Source organism: Chaetura pelagica, unplaced genomic scaffold (genome assembly GCF_000747805.2).
Source record: "Chaetura pelagica isolate M959 unplaced genomic scaffold, ChaPel_1.0 scaffold181, whole genome shotgun sequence".
NCBI lineage: Eukaryota > Metazoa > Chordata > Aves > Apodiformes > Apodidae > Chaetura > Chaetura pelagica.
Window position 1 is genome coordinate 1,366,765 of NW_009951992.1, and position 16,462 is coordinate 1,383,226.

The window sequence follows — 16,462 nt, forward strand, 5'->3', positions numbered from 1 at the left end:
CAAGCCCTGGGGGTCCCTGAGTGTCAGTGCCATGATCCTGCCCCATGCAACCCCCTTGGGTCCCAAGGAGTGTCTAGGGGAAGGAAATCCAGGTCGGTCCAAAATCCCTCTCTCTGAACATTAAATATTTATCCATGTTTACAGTGTGTTCCAGCTCTCGGCTGCAGCGGAGGGGCAGCGATGCCAGGAGTAGCACACGTGTGTGCACACGTGTCCGTGAGCTCCACAGGGATTCTGATCCCGGCACGGCTGTCCTGGGCCCACCTGCCCCCGGCTCTGCCTCTGCCCTCAGCGGGTCCCGGCCGTGTTGAGGTTTGCCCCCACCTAAAAGTAGCACTGGTTAATGCTGGTTAACAGCCCGGGAGGGCAGCTGGTCCCCAGAGGTGAGGGAAGGGAGGGGACCCTGGTCCTCCAAGAGCTGATACCTGTTTCCAGGGTGGGATCTGATCTGCTGATGAGCTCCGGTTACACTTTGCTCTGGGAACAGTCACACCTTTGCAAAGTGACTGACACTTCCCACGGTTTGCTAAAAATTCCTTGGCACTGGAGCGGTTCCTCAGGCTTTGCTCAGCTGGAGGAGACGTTTCTAACAGCAAAGCACCTTACAGAACACCAGGCACTTCTTGGCTGCTGCAGGGCTGGAGGAGCAGCTCAGCCCCAGCTCCCAGGCGTGGGAAGTGGCAGCTTGCAGAGCTGGGGGTCTGGGCATGGGGCAGGGGCTGTGGAGGACGAGGGCACCACCGGGATGCGGGCTTTGTGGGAAGCACCTGTATCTTCCCAGGCACATTTAATCCCTTCTGTGGTCAGGTAACCACGTGGCAAAGGCTCTTCCCTTCCTCGGCCGCTCTCCCAGGCAGCCACACCTGGGACCTGGTGCCCAGCACCCCTGTGCTGCACCTCCGTGAGACCCCAGGAGGGTCCTGTGTTGCTGCTGCCCTGCAGGGCTGGTGCTGTAGGGCAGGACGGGCTGATGGGCCCTGGGGATCATCATGCCCAGAAGGATTCAGCCATGCAATCTGGGCTTTTTGCTGGCACTGAACCTGTGATGCCATGAGGGTGGTTTCCTTGGTGTGGGCCTCCTCCTGCTGGGCTCATCTGTTGAAACCACAAGTCCCAGGTGGGCTGTGTCCTGCGTGGCTGCATGAGTGGGGACCCCGGGGCTGGGAAGGGGCCTGTTCCCAGGGGGCTGCAGGGCCAGGGCTCTGCTGCCAGCACCTTTTGGTGATGGATCAGGCAGGAATCTGCAGAGTCAGCACGAGCCCAGCAAAACAATCTGCTGCACTTTTTGGAAGCCACCACAGCCAGCACTACTTTTTTGCTGATAAATCTTGTTTTTAAATTAGCTGCATGTCAGGCTGGTAAATAATGCATCTTATAAATGAAAGAGCATTCAAAGCCAGGCTGGAACAAGCAGCCTGTGCTGCAGGTACAGCAAGTCCTGTGCAGCAGGGAGAGCAAGCAGCAGTGGTACCTGGAAGCAGATTGCCTCCTGCCCTGCTTTTCAAATTGCCTTTTAAAATCTTTTGTTCACACAGTATATTCCATGAGCTTTTCCCATAAGCATAAGTCTGGGAGTAGCTGTGATGAGAACATAAAGGTTTTATATGTATGAACTCAGCAGCAGGGAAAGCAGGAGTCTCTGGAGGTATCATCCCTCAGGAGAGCCAGGTCTCTCCCTCCTTTCAGGAGCATTTGCGGCCGTGTCAGAGCTGTCCCTCTAGGTGCCCTGCTCCAGAGCCCAGCAGGCAGCTTCCCCAGCCCCTCACTGAGATTCAGGCAGAGCAGATTGTTAATTACTGTTAGAAGTCCCAAGAGCTACATGGTACCACTTGCTGCCTGAGTGGAAGAGATGGCCTTGAAGCTCCTTGAGGTCTCAGATGCAGGTGATTTTGCACTGGATAAATGTGGGATGTGCTGGGGAGGAAGGTCTGTCCTTCCTTCCAGCAGTGCTGGGGCAGCCAGAAGCTGGTGCCATGATGCAGGGGATAAGAGCATCACCTCCCTGTGGCTGCTCAGCCTTGAAAGTCACCAGGCCCTTGAGCAGAGGCTGTCACCAGGGCTGTTCGTGGCACGTCTCTGCTGCACGTGTTGGTCACACAAAGCCCTGAAGCTGCCCTCTTTGGCTTCCAGCACCTCAGCAGATGCCCCACGTTATTTTGGGCACATGCAGAGCAGAAGGGTTTGAAGTCAGAAAGTGGCTGGGACTTGGGAGCAGCTGGCATGCTGCCCTGGGACAGATTTCCTCTGCAGAAGAGCAAACCTAGGACCAACCCCAGTTTGGTTTGTGAGTCCTGTCACCACCATGTGTGCTGGGGACCCAGGGCCCTTTGCTCAATGGGAGCACCCCACGGCATGGAGCAGCCCTGTGGCAAACACCATGGGCACAGGCTGGGCTCAGCGCTTTGGTGGCAAGTCCACGTGATGCTCTGAGGAGCTGTGTCCTCCTGGGGGTGGTAACAGGGGCTTTAGCCCAGCCACAGAGCTGCTGCCTGGCCCTGAGCAGGCTGCAATGAGGAGGTTGTTGGTGATTAATTATGTGCTGCTGTTGGAAGCAATTGCTGACCAGCAAAGTGCAGTGAGGGAGCTCAGAGAAGTCTGCAGGATGGATGTGAAAACAGTACAATAGATTCCTTGGATGCTGCTAAATGGGACTAGTTAAGGGCTAATTAAAAGTCTGGATGGTTTCCAGGAATAAACAAAATGGGATAGTCAAGGTGCTTGTGAACTGTTGTTGAAAGGCAAGTTCTTCACTTTGGAGGTTGAGGTGACACAGCTGCACAGCATCCTCCCACCCACTGCCCCTCCTCATCCCACTGCAGCATCAGGGTGGTCGTGGCCAAGGCTGTGCCCAAAGTCACGGGTGGGACCCAGACCCTGCAGGTTGGACTGGACAGGGGCTCATGGCATGGCTGGGATCAGGGTGGAGGAGAAGCCACAACGGACCTCATGGTGCCCACCCAGCCACCGACCCCAGTTCAGCAGAAATGAATAAGCCCATTTCTCACAAAGGTAATTTTCTGCTTCTTTGAGTCAATTCTTTTCATCTTTTAGAGGGTAATTAGTATCACTTCAGTGTTCTTTTATGCCCAACTAATTGCACCTTGTTTCAGGAGTGAAAGTTAATGCCTATCCATTTGGGTTAGTGCTGCAATGCATGATTAGGGATGAGGCCAGGCAGAAGATGTGCCAGGAGCACCACTGCCTGCCCAGAGCCTCGCTGCTTGCACGACTGGAAAGGTTTCCCATTTTATCTTTGAGCTTCCCCTGGATGCTACAGCTGGGTAGCAATGAGCCACAGGGCAGCAGCCCTGGGTGGCCAGAGGAGTGGGGTCTGTCCCCAGCTCTCGGTTGGGCTGGGGGCACAGGGCAGCTGAATGTGGTGTCAGACAGAACCTGCAGCTGTAAGGGACATGGTGACGGGACTGTCACCTGCTGCACAGCCAGGGGGGTTCAGCTGGGACCTGCTTTGGTGCCACAGGAGAAGCAGAAGGGGTTGGATGGTGCTGCTGGTGTCTGCAAATGGTGCCTGGCAGCTGCCAACCTGACCACATGTTTGGAGGCCTCGTTTAAGGCATCAGTGACTTTGATAGTGTCAAGGACTAGAGAGTAAACACTTCCACTATAAATCTTGTCTGCTGTAAAGTAGGTTATATTTTCAAAGCGCTTTAGTTCTTAGGAATTTAATATTGCGATGTCAATTGTAAGACAAGTAATTGGATGGGGAGAAGGTTGTTACTGGAACCTGAGATTAAAGGCAGGGTTTGAAGCGCGGTGTTGCATGTGGGTGGGTGTTTTTGTTCACTGCAAATGTGACTCTGGAGGCTTCGCAGGCAGCGTTTCTGTTTGAAGTCAGCTCTGCTGCTCCACCAGCTCTGCTGCGTCCTGCCGCAGCACCAGCATGGGGGGACTTGTGGAGCCCACAGTGGGAACAGAACCTGCTTCCCACAGGAGCAGCTGTGCAGCCAAGCTCTTGCACAACGCTTCTCCAGCACCCCCTCCTCACCCCAAAGGACCACCCCACCCCTGTACACAGGTATCCTGGGCTCCCCTTGGTGCCCCACATCCCCATGGTGGCCTCCAGGTGCTGCACTGGGTTGGTCGTGGGCAGGAGGTGGAGGGGTGGTGTGAGGGTCTGGGAGCTTTCTGGGCTGGCTCTCCCAGCTGGCTTAGCCCTGCTCACCCTGCAGCACCAGCCCCAGCCTTCCTGCAAGCAGCAGCTACCAGGCAGGTGAGCTGGTCAGCCAGGCCTAATGTGGATTGATAGCAGATCAACTTTTCTGTCTTAATTTGCTTATGACCTAGAGAATTAGCAGAGAGGATCTGTTATCCTGCCAGCTCACTAATGACTCCTGCAAGGGAAGGGCTCCCCAGGGAAGGAGTGGTATTTGCTAACCTTTCCCTGGCTCACTTTACATAATAGCACGCTCCTCCAAACGTCCTCAGTGCTACTGGCTATTCCCCTTCTCCTTCCCTCTGCATGGGATTTTATTTTTTAAATTTCAAGAATACTGCACAGTAAGGAAAGGTGCTGAATTCCTTGTCAGTCATCTTGCATCTCCCCTCGCAGGCTATTCTTAGACACACCATTGGTTTTTTAATTCAAAGGGAGGCACTTTTCCTCTTCAAGGTTTCCAAAGATTTCCTGTATCCATATGTCCAGATAGAAAAGAAAACCAACCTGATATCTGGCTGCCAGTTTGCTCTTACAATAAACTGTTTCTTTCAACACATTGTGCCAGGTTGTGTGCAGAGGACAGAGACCCTTTTCAGGGGGCATTTCTGGAGGCAAATGGAAAAAAATGAGCACCAGGCTGTGCTGAGGAGCAGGACACTGGCCAGCCAAAGGAGCAGCACTATGGGGCAAAATACAGCAGGTGTCCAGCAAGGCAACGCTGGGAGCTCAATAATAAAAACTGAATCCCAGCTTTATTTGTGAAAAGAACTTGAAAATTCTCTGTTATATCTCAGAAGCCCTGTTTTTAATATAATAAATAGATAATATTTTGCAAGCTTATGGTATTTCTTAGGCTAAGTGCATTTCAGCCAAGCAAATTGTGCAAGAAGAAATGATGAACTGAAGAATAAAACCTAAGCTGGGCCAGGACAGCAGGTTACCCAGCAAATGCCTGAAGAGGAATCTCATGATCTGCAGTCATGGGACCAGGAATCCAATCTGAATTTGTACCATGTCATTTTTTTGGGCACGACTTCATGTTCTCAGGCAATGCAGGTTAGTGCACAGCTGGAGAGTGAAATCTGTTATGCCAGGGCAGACCTGAAAGTAAATAAAACCTGATTCTGCTCTGTTTTAGTTTCTGCTTTGCAGAAGCTCCCTTGGCATGGACACAGCACGGTGGGAGCCAGCACCCCCTGCTGCAGGTGCCTGGGGACTCTGCCAGCCCCGGCCCGAGGGGGTTCCCTCCCCCTGCTGCTCCTGCCGAGGAAGGTGATGCAGTGAGGAAGGCCTCACCAGCCCTCAGCTCGCCTTCCATTGCAGGGCTTTTTCACCCACTAATCAGCCAGGTATTATTCTCCAGAGCTCAAACCGTCCCTCCAAGGGGGCTCCGTGGCCCCCAGCAGTAAAACAAAGCAGGTGATTATTTTTTGTGCTCTCAGAGATGAGTGAGCCCGGGAGAGGCACACAGCCTCACTGAGAAAGGATGAAGCCATTCACAGGCTGAAGTTAAAAGGGTGTGAAGAAAGATAAGGAGCTAAAATGAGAATAAAATGATGGTAGCAGACGCTGCACAGACAAGTAGTCAATGGAAATTCATTAGTTTGTCAGGCACAGGCAATGGGAGTGGAGTCAGGAGCCCTAAAGGCTGAATGCAATCGCACTGAACCAGAGCAAATGGAAATTAATTCTTCTCCGTGTGTCTTTGCAGAAGAGGGAACTGCTGCCCATCTGCTTCACCATCCTCTGCTCGGGAATGGCCCTGCCCAGCGTCCCGGCGCCCCGGCCAGGAGATCTGGAGATCAGGGCACCACGGGGACCCTCTGCCCTGCCAGACCTGCTGTCCCCCCGCAGAGCGTCCCAGCAGGCGGGACTCGCTCCCCGCAGCCCCTGGCAAACCCTCCTCAGGGATGCAGCGCCCACACCCGCGCTCCAGCCAGGTAGGACAAAACGGTGATGAATTAATTAACTAATCGTGCTGCAGCACTGAGCAGGGCTGGTGGAAGTGGAGACGTGCCCGGCTGAGCAGGGGTCCCGCGGTGGGGTTCGGGCAGGCGGCAGAAATGCCGGGAGAACCGCGGCTGGTGCCGGTGCCAACGGGCCGGGACGCCCCGCCCGGCAGAGCCCCCCGCCCGCCCCGGGAGCCGCGCTGAGGCTGCCCAAGCCGGGACCTTCCAGCCCCAGGGGAGCGCGCAGCTCCTCCCGCAGCCATCAGGGTGTTAATTACCTTGACAACACAGGAGAAGTGCCGGCAGGGGCAGTTATCAACATCAGAAGATGCCATTTATGTCTGGTTTTATTTCTACAACTTCTTGCTGTTAAAAGCCCATAATTAAGATAATTAGAACAAAAGCATTTGCTTTGTAATCAGCATATATTTCAATAAGATAATGCAATTTACAGGCAAAAGTTGTTAACTTATTGTTTAAATAATGTTACATATATTGACAGTATTGACAGTGGTGTCAGGGAAGTGTTTAAAACACCAACTCATTTGGGGCATTAATGATATTAATTTTTTATGCCTTTCAATCTGACGAAACCACATCAAACCTCCAGGGAATGGCTGGGCAGGTTTCAGGCACTCGCTGGTCCCCAGGCAGTCAGGGCTGAGCTGAGGGCAGCTGAGCTGCCACAGCTGGGCAGGGGCCACCGAGGCTCTTAGCAAAGGTTCAGCTTGGCCAAGACCCGGCAGGAACAAGGAGAGCTTGGGCAGCCTCAGACCTCAAAAATCCTAGAGAGAGAAATTCTGGTTCTGGGGATTCATTTCTTGCTGTATCATGTCCCAAACGGCTGCTGTCAGTACCCAAGAGCTGATGTGTGCTGGTGGTAGGGCAGGAGGTGGGAAGGGGTGGCTGCTCAACTTGCATCTCATGGTGTTTCCCATTCTCCATCCTTGATGCCCAGGGCCAGCCCTGCTGGCAGCTGTTCCCTCCTGCTCCAGCCTCGTGTGTGCAAGGCCATCCTGCCCAGTGTGCTCCTGCTGCCTCCCTCCCGGATGGCGCCGTGGGAAACAGGCTGCACAGCACAGCAGGCTTTGCCACGCTCCTCCTCAAGACCCAGAAACGTCCTTTTTCCCAGCACTGTCTTTGGGAAGGTTTTTGCAATTACACTGTCCCCGTGAAGGTTGTTGTCACCCCATCAGCAGATGCCTGCAGCCAGGGGAGGGGGAGGGTTGGCGTTACCGCTGTCCCTGTGCTGGCTGCCGGGCACCAAGTGTCCGCTCCTCTCCACCTGGCAGTGATGCACCACACAGTGCACCTGCCCTCCAGGGCTCTGCAGCCAGCAGCCCTTCATTTCCCAGGTTTAAAAATAGTTACAGGCATTATAAACAACCTTGCACAGAACATGACTTGAAACTTGTTTTGCATCCTATCTGTGTTCCTCATGGGAATGAATGCTCTTATCTCCTCTCTGTGCCTGGTTTACTGCTCAGAGCAGGAGAGGAACACAAACAATATGGCACGTCCAGCACCCAGCCTTGCCTAAAGGAATGATCAATTTATTTCTGCTTCTGCGGTGCTCCAGGTTCTTCAGGGGCTGCAAGATGAAGCAGCAGCTCAGCAGCCACCAGAGGATCAGTTACCTGCCAGGCAGCAGCTTTCAAAAAAAACCAACCTACTTACAGACCTTGGCTCTTTCTCAAGAGCTCCTTCCAAATCCAAGGCCTGTCTGGCAGCCTCCACATTAATAAACACTTGCACATTAGCAGTGGTGAAGTTTTTATCTTCTGCTAAAAAGGTATGAATTATGCAGCAAGGAAGTGCATGAGTTAGTGGTGTGTAAATCACTCGGCGGCACCAGCGCAGGATGAGGCCTGGGGAGCTCTGCCCCTGCCTCTGGCTGCTGGCAGGTTGGCTCTCAGGGCTGGGCTGGTCCTGCTGCTTCCCAGGCTCTGGCCCCTGAGCTCCATGGGCACGACTGGCCCTGAGCTTCCCAGGAAGCCTGGCTGCCCCACAGCTCTGTGTGCTGCAGCTGGTGCAGGACCTGCCCTCTCTGGGCATCCAGCCTCGCTGCTCACGGGGTCTTTCCCAGTGAGAGGTGAACGGTGAAACCCAGAGTCCCGTGATTGTGCTGTAATAAGGCATTTTCTGTAATGCTCCAAATGTCTTCATTTCATCATGGCACATGAAAGCTCTCCAGCGATGGCTCCAGGCCTGGAAATAGTTTTTGTGTTGGAGGAGTTGCCTGCTCGTTCCTGCTGGCGCTCACCCACGTGCTGCAGCCACCAAGAGAGCCTTCCCAACCTCGCTCCTTCGGCTTTGTCTAAAGCTCTCTGCAATAACCTGAGTGTTGCAGTGTAAGGGCTGGTTATGGAGCGTTTGGCAGGCAGTAGGAGTCTGTTAAAAGTCCAGTTGCAAATAAGATGTGGGAAGATGGGCTCTTTGCAGCAGCCTTCCTCCTGAGCAGATGGAACAGGAGCAGGGAGGGGAGTCCCGCACCCTGCAGCACAGCCCCAGGCGCTGAGGGATGGACCATTAGCCAAATCTACTTTAGTAATGTACAGGACTCTTTGCCACATCTCCCAGGTCCTGTTACACTGCTCACACCCACACTACTCTCCTGCTTTGCACACCAAGTAAACCCTGAAAGATTTGCTTTCTATTTTTTCTTTCTTGTTTTTATGTACAGCCCCTGAACAGCCACCGCCCTGGCTGCTGCTCTGCAGGAGGTTTTCACTTGTGCAATGTATATTTTTGAATTTTCAGCTCTTTTTATTACAACAAATCTTCCCATGAAATAATTCACAAGTAGAAGAGATGGTGAGGAAACTGCTTCTGCAGACCAGCCCTGGCCCTGTCAGCTGGCTGCCAGTGATGGACTTGATGCTCAGCTCACCTCGTCTCACTCAGGTTTGTCCCCCATGGAACGAGCCACCACTGGCTCTTGTTTCCCATTCCCCTGCTGCCTCCCAGCTGAGCTCAGGGAAAACCCCACTGCTGCAAGTTCCTGTGCAAGCCAATCCCCTGAACCTGATTCATGGCACCAAGCAGCGGTTAATTACATGTTCTTGCTAAAAATAATTGAGTAGCCTAAATTCTGATCGCTGTAATCACACCCTAATGAATTTATGTGTCAACTTGTTATGGGTGTTCCGTAAATACCAAATTAAGTTCATCTCATGGTCTCCAGGCACCGCAGCACAGGAAGGACACAGAGCCAAGGCCACCCAGCCCTGCTGCAGCCCCAGCCCTGCTGCCTCCCCGAGCCAACCCGAGCAGCCTGCAAACCTGTGGGACGCACAAAGAGCACAAGACCCTGCGGGTCACGGGCTGCCAGCCCGGGCTGCTCATGGGCTCATCCTTGCCCTGAGTGAGTGGGGGGGGTCTATGCCAGGAGCTCTGCTGCCCCGCTGCTGCTGCCAGCAAAGGCTGCTGGAGCTCTGCTGGCACATGGAAGGGGTTCGCTGGACAGCCAGAGAACAAGCTAGATGACCAGAAATTAACCCAGAGACCAGAAATGTGTAATCCTACTGACTTCAGTGAGCGTTGCAAGCAAATAGTGCTGTTCGTTATAATTGTGGTGATTGAACAAGATTAGAGCCCTGAGCTGTGCTCCTTGAAGGAAAAAAGTTTTTGCAAAAGTTAACCAAAATGACGCCGTGCTCCCACAATCAGAACACTACTTCTTGTCATCGTTGTTCATGTTTGCTACCAAAATACCAGCTACAGCTCCCCTACAAAGCTGTGCAAGTTAGTTAACCTCATTAAATCCTAAAGGATTAGTCAGCTGTTCCTCAACCACAGAACTGTTAGAAAACATCTAAAGCTTGAAGTTACGTGGCTTGGAAAGTGATTTTCTAATATGGAAACTTCAAAGGAGTTTTTAAATCCTGCATCATAAGGGAGACAGACTAACACTAATCCACTGGAGTGCTGCTTAATAGCCTGTTTAATTGTTGTCTTGATAGGGCTTTATCAGGAGCTGAGCATGAAGGCCACCATGGGACAAGAAGGGGTTCAGCTTCACCCTGCATTGCCCCACGTGTCACACTCCGATGTCCTCTCCCCAGGAATGGCAGTGTGTGCAGGTACTGGGACCAGTCCCACCAAGGGAGAGTCCCCCTGGGGCCACTGGTGGGTGATGGGGAGCACAGGGGCCTGTGCCTGGCCAGGACAGTTCTTGTCATGGCTGCAGAGACACTGTCTTGAGGTTGGAGCAGGTGTGTGACCCCCCAGGCCCACCCTGATCCCCTGTGCCAGGCATCAGGAACCTGCCATCATGTCGGCTTTGGGGGGACTGCCCTAGCTCACATAAATAATGTTATTAACTGTGAAGGATGAAGGAATTAAACACACTGCATTTTGAGAGCACAAAGCACTGAAACCTACAAATTAATTAAGCTTCATGGCCCTCCTGTGAGATGCAAAGGTAATTGCTGTGTACACGGCCCATGTGGGAAAAGAGAGAAAGGGATTTGTCGCAGCAGCGGAGCCATGTAGGGCAACAGCAGAGCATGAGTGGTACAAAGAGCCTGCTCAGCTCCCCTGGCACTGGCCACGGGGGCACTTGGACATGGCAGAGTGAATCCCAGATTCCCTGCTCCTTAATGTTCGTGGATGTGGGTGTAATGGAGACAGCTATCAGCGGCAGTTAGCGAGCGAGGCTGAATAATGTATCTCCTGGTGTGTTATCAGCTGAGAAACCTGCTAGTAATAAAAGTACATGAGAGGAAGCAAGAGGACATGAATGTTTAATTGGATGAGGGCATGCTCTTGGGTACCCACATCTCTGCCACTCAGGCTGGCCCAGGATGAGTGGAGAGGAGGAGCCATCCCCGGGCATCAGATGTGCAGAAACGCAGCCGTCTGGCAGGATGGCTCCTCCTCTCCAGTGTGCAGCCCATGGAAGCTGAGAACTGATATCTGTAAAAGAGATCCATCAGCAAAGAAGGAGGAGTTCCTGCTTTCTGAGAGGGAAATTAATTTTGACATCTTAATTATAAGTCAGAGGAAAGGTTGGTGCTGGAATGGTGAGCTTTGAAGATGATTATATTGTCATTAGTCATTAATGACTACAAAAGAAGCTAGCTCTAAAGGATAATGGTAAAGTGTAATGGCAAACCTGTGAAGCTTCTATTACATCCCATTTACTCCAAGAGAGTCCTTTGCTATTCCCTTGATAACAAAACCCAGAAGCACTAATCAGTTTTTGGTCTATAGTGAGATGTACTGCTGTATAAACACTGCCAGGAAAAAAGGAATCTAGGAAATCTGTCTTGCTGTGTTTAGAGAAATAGTTTTTAAACTGAATTAAAATAGAGAAGGACTTCCAGAATTATGGATGTCATAACGTAGTCGTGATATTTTTGTCTGGCTGATATAACTGGGCAGAGGGAGGAAGGGAGAAGGAGGAATTTACAGAAAGGTGTCTCGCCAGTGCCCTTTGAGGAACAGAGACGTTTATGTAAATGGCCTCTGATTCTGAGATTGCCTTAAAATGTCCTGAGAACTACAGGATAATGGAGAAACTTGCTGCAGGAACTGGACACAGAGTAGTGGAAAGATGACAATCTATTTCTCAGTTAGTGGATGCTCAGCCACTGCACCTCACAGCAGGATTGCCATGGTAGCCATGGAAAATAAGGAGACCTTCATTTCTAGAGCACAGGGAGGCCTGGGCAGCAGCAGCAGCTCACAGCCCCCCCGGGAGGGGTGGGAGTTGGATAGGCTGGGGTCCCTGGGCACACTCGGGAGCTGGATCCTTCTGCAGGGGTCTCGAGGGCTGAGCTGTGCTCCAGCCTCACAGGCTTTCTGGGGTGGCAGCCTGGGACAGCTTTGCTGGGGTAATCCTTGGAGTCCCTTTCCCCCCACCTTATGCTCCTGCTGCTTGCTGAGAAGTGAAACAGAGGGGCCAGAAACCTCAGTACAGATCTCCTCTGAACGCCAGGTATATTTTTTTCCAAGTTCTTCACCTATAGTAGCAATATCTGGGTGGCCCCCCGCCCCCTTGATGGGATCTGTTCTGTCAGTATGTTATTTGATTTCTTGTACTAAAATGTAAGTTAACTTAAACTCACTGTAAGGAGCTTATTTCAATATGAGCTGTAATTACTGCATTAAAAGCTTTCTTTAAAACTTTTATCAAAGTTATTTTGTGTTATTACTGCTTTCTGTGATGTGTTTGGATTTTCCAAACAGCAAATAATTCTGCACTTATCTTGGTTCCTTTGATAATATTTTAATAACACCTACTGAGACTCTAACTACATTATTAACATTAGAAAGGGAGGAATGGGGACAGTCTTTTCTAAATAAGTATGTAAAAACCCTTGCATGCCACTGCTGCTGCTTAAATACTAATCATGGAAAGACAAGCAATGTATTAATCATACAGCTTTGTACAGAGTAATGTAACCAGATAGGAGTTATCATGTTGCTAGGAATAACCAATCCAGCCACCCCACTCCAGTTAGGTGAGGTCTGCTTGCTCAGATGAGACTTTCTGAAATGTTAGTGCAGTTGGAAGATGCTCCCAGGACAGAGCTACCTGTGCCACAGCAGCAGAGCAAGAGGCTGGTGGTGTTGGTCTGTTCCTGCTGCCCCAGCTGCTGATGCCCAGTTAGGAGAGAGAAAGTGGCTGGTGACGAGGAGCAGGAATCAGAGAGGAGCTGGGGATTACATTTATCAGGCAGAGGCTGCGACAGGCTTTTGGACCATGTCAGCTATCCCAAATCCCTGTGAACAGGGCTATAAAACTTGACAAGGCTGCTACAGAGATTTCAGATCCTATTAAAGATGTAAAACCACTGGCAGAGCTGAACTGCTTAGAGATGCTAACTCGGCTGCTGGGGAAGTCGGCTGACACTGGGGAGGAGGTTCAACACCTAACTCACACTGCAAACCAAGGCAGCAGACAACTGCCCTTGCAGGTGGATATGGAGCCATCTCTGTAGTTCTTATTTTTTGTGCTGGAAGTTTTGACTCCTGTGGGTGAGCAGTGCGGGAAACAGCAAGGGAGATGAGAAGTGCCTGAGAGCATGTGATGTCTGCTCTGTACATCTCTGCACTACACCTGCTGATGGAAATTATTTCCCCTCTTTCAGCAGGGACTGGTTTGTTGTTCCTAACCTCTACTTTTTATTTTTTGTCCTCTGCTGGAGGATAACTAAACACTGCTGTCTTTGTGCAAAGCAAGTACAACACAGGTCAGGAGCAGGCTCATCAGGTGTCCAAGCTTTTAACCTGTTGGCAGATGCTTGCATCAAGCAAGGAAAACATTTGTTGTCCTTGTTTTCCCTCTGTTCATCGCAGGGACCTGCCTACACACTGCCTCCTTCTGTGGAGGTTTCTTTCAATTTATGAGCATTCATTTAAAGGAATTTCTGGTGTTTCAGGCATGGAATACTGTTGAATGTGCAGCTGGGAAGTTGAGGCATACAGAGGATCTAATTTTAATTAATTTACTGTAAAGCCCTGGTCAAAATATAGTAAAGTCCCAGACCAACACTCCTATTGTTTGAAAACTTTACATGATTATTTACAAGACATTCAAGGCGTATCACATGATCGCTAGGTAATATCTGCATTGCTCAAGGGCATTATTTTATTTGTGGAAGGGGAGAGGACATAATGTTGAGGGAAGGCTGTTCTTGCTGGTACTGCCTCTGGTTTCAAGCTGTGGTGAGGTGTGTATTAAATACCTACAGATTTATGGGGAGCTCTGTGGGTGAAGCCTGCAGTGATACTGATCTGCAGCCTGCTGGGGTGATGGGTTTCCATTCCCTGGTGAGGAGTCCAGCCCAGGCTGACACAGATCTCTGTTACTCTCTAAGCTTCTTTGGAGCTTGCTGAAGTTCCCTGGTGAGGTCTGCTTGCCTGGCAACTTTTGCTGCTGTACAAGTAAATGTATGGTGTGTTTAAAAGTTTGCCTTCAGATAACTGTATCTTAGGGTCACACAATGTTCATCTGGGTATGTCTGTCCACAGAATAGCAGGTGCCTGGCTTTGAACCACTCTTCCCCAGCCATGTTTTGTTTATGCTTCCTGAGAGCCACGTAGCCTCCTGAATAATTTGTTACCCCCTGTTTGAGATGAGTGCTTCTGTTAGGAAGGAACGCTGTGCCTGCTGCTCCTCCCTGGCAACTACTTTGTTTGCAGTTAATGCAGTCAGCCATCACTGCTGGTTCTCCCAAAAGCCTTAATAGTGTTGTGGTCAGGTAGGACTGTTGAGAGACAGTCAGAGCTCCTGTGTCCCTGGGAGGACAGAAAGTAACATACCTCTGCACATAGCACTGTCTGCACATCACTCTGTACTGCTGCACCTTGCCTTCATCCTTGCTGGGCATGGAATTGTTCTCATTTTCTGTGTGGACATGTTGTGTATTTTGCCTCCGGGTCTCTTCCCTTTAAGGGCAGGACTGGTGAACTGCATGTAGCACAGACAGTTGGATTGCAAGTGTTGAGCACGAGGAGAAGGACTTTGGAGGAGTCCAAATGTAATGCCTCAATTTCTTTTCTGTCCTTTCTGAGAAAGTGGGTCTTCATGCTCTAATTAAATAGCAGTCTGACATGTTTCTGCTGTTTTGATTGCCTTTGAACTTCAGCAGTGTGATAAACAAGCTTTCCTTCCCTGCCTACCAAGACGTTGCCCTGCTGTGATGCAGTTCATTGCCTCAGCTCTGATGTGGCAGGGCCCAGTACCCCCTTCTCATGGCATCTGTCTGAACATGTGCTGATGCCAGTAGCAGGGAGCGCTGGCTGGACGAACAGCAGCTTCATGACTTGCTTTTGCTGTTAGTGTTAGCAGCTAGCCCTTCAAGCTCAGCATTTCTGAGCTTGTCCCCCATTTCAGGTGTGCAAACACAGTGAGGATTTCACTCTGAGGTTTGAAAGTCTCAGCCAGTGAAAGACTGAGTTGCATTTTCTTGATAAAGGGCAGACAAGTCTTCTGTGCCAGGAGGTGGGTAAACTGCTGTCCTGGAGCCCAAAAGACACTCATCTCCTTGAGATGTCTGTGCTGTTTACACATGGTTGCATGTACTCTCTGGGACGCCTGGCACAGGCCCTGTCAGCAGCTCATACATTACGGATCACGCCTGGTGTCACAATCTTCCCGTGAAATATTGAAGATTGGTTTTAAATAATGTGACAGGATCCCTTTTAATGTCCAGATCTCAAATGCTACAAAGCTTTCAGCCTCTTGCTTCCATTCTGCAAGTGTGAAAGAGAATTTATCTCTGGCAGTTTTCTCCATGGCTGCTGGCAGGCAGCCCAAGGTACCTCAAATAGCACCCAACACTGTGAGCTAAACCTGTGCTTGTTGAAACTCCATTAATGCCAGAGGCATTACACCTCAGATGGATTGGGAGCATTTGGTTAATGTCCCCAAACAAGTTCAGATTACATTGTTTTACCCCAGCAAGCATGGCTTTATTTTAAGCCTGGCATTCCTCTAACGACTTTGGGAGCATTCTTGCTTTTCTGGTAATAGCCACTATAGAAGTCATAAGCTAACAGGCCTGAACGGTAGAGGAATCTGTAAAACCTGGAAAATATCTAGTAGCAGAAGGTATTGGTGTTTGTTATGAGCAGGGTTCTCAGTGGTTTCTGTATTATGCAGAAATTAACCACTTGCTGCTATTCACCACTGCAAAATATCGTGTTGAAATGTGATGTGCCCTGGTGAGCAACCTGAGGTGAACACTGGGACAGTCACTGGAAACAAAAATCTATTGTTTTTACAACTCAGCAAACATTCTTTGGACTCCACAGATGCCAGCTTCCTCAGATGGGAAGGGAAGTATTTGAGTTATGCAGAGTCTCAGGTCCATCTGTGTTTGCAAGCAAAGGCAACTTCACCTGGAGGGACTTGGGTTCTGGTGCAGCCTCCTGCTCTGCCCACGGGCACGGCTGGAGCCTTCCAGGCACTCCCAAAACACTGCAGTTGTCAAAACAGATTTGCAGGGAATTCAACCTCTGAGTAAGAAAAAATAATTGAAGAGGACTGGGCAGAGAAATTTGCAATTTGAACCATAAGGCTCTCAAAGGATTAATTTTCAGCTTTTGCTGACACTGATTTTGAGTGAACTTCACTGTGGTTGGTAGTTTGTGGTGTGCCAGCAGCTGAGCAGCTGTGTTTGCCCCCACACACTCATAGCGAGTACCCGGCGTGTCATCCCTACCTGGCACCTTGATGTGCCTCTAGATGAAGAGCTCACCTGGAGAGCCTGCACGCTGGGCTCGTGCTTTCCAGCTGACAAAATCTCCTCTTGGACATCCCTAGATCGTTCCCACCGCTTCGGCCTCTGCTGTGGCCCAACGTACTCGAGCCAGCTGCAGACCAGGT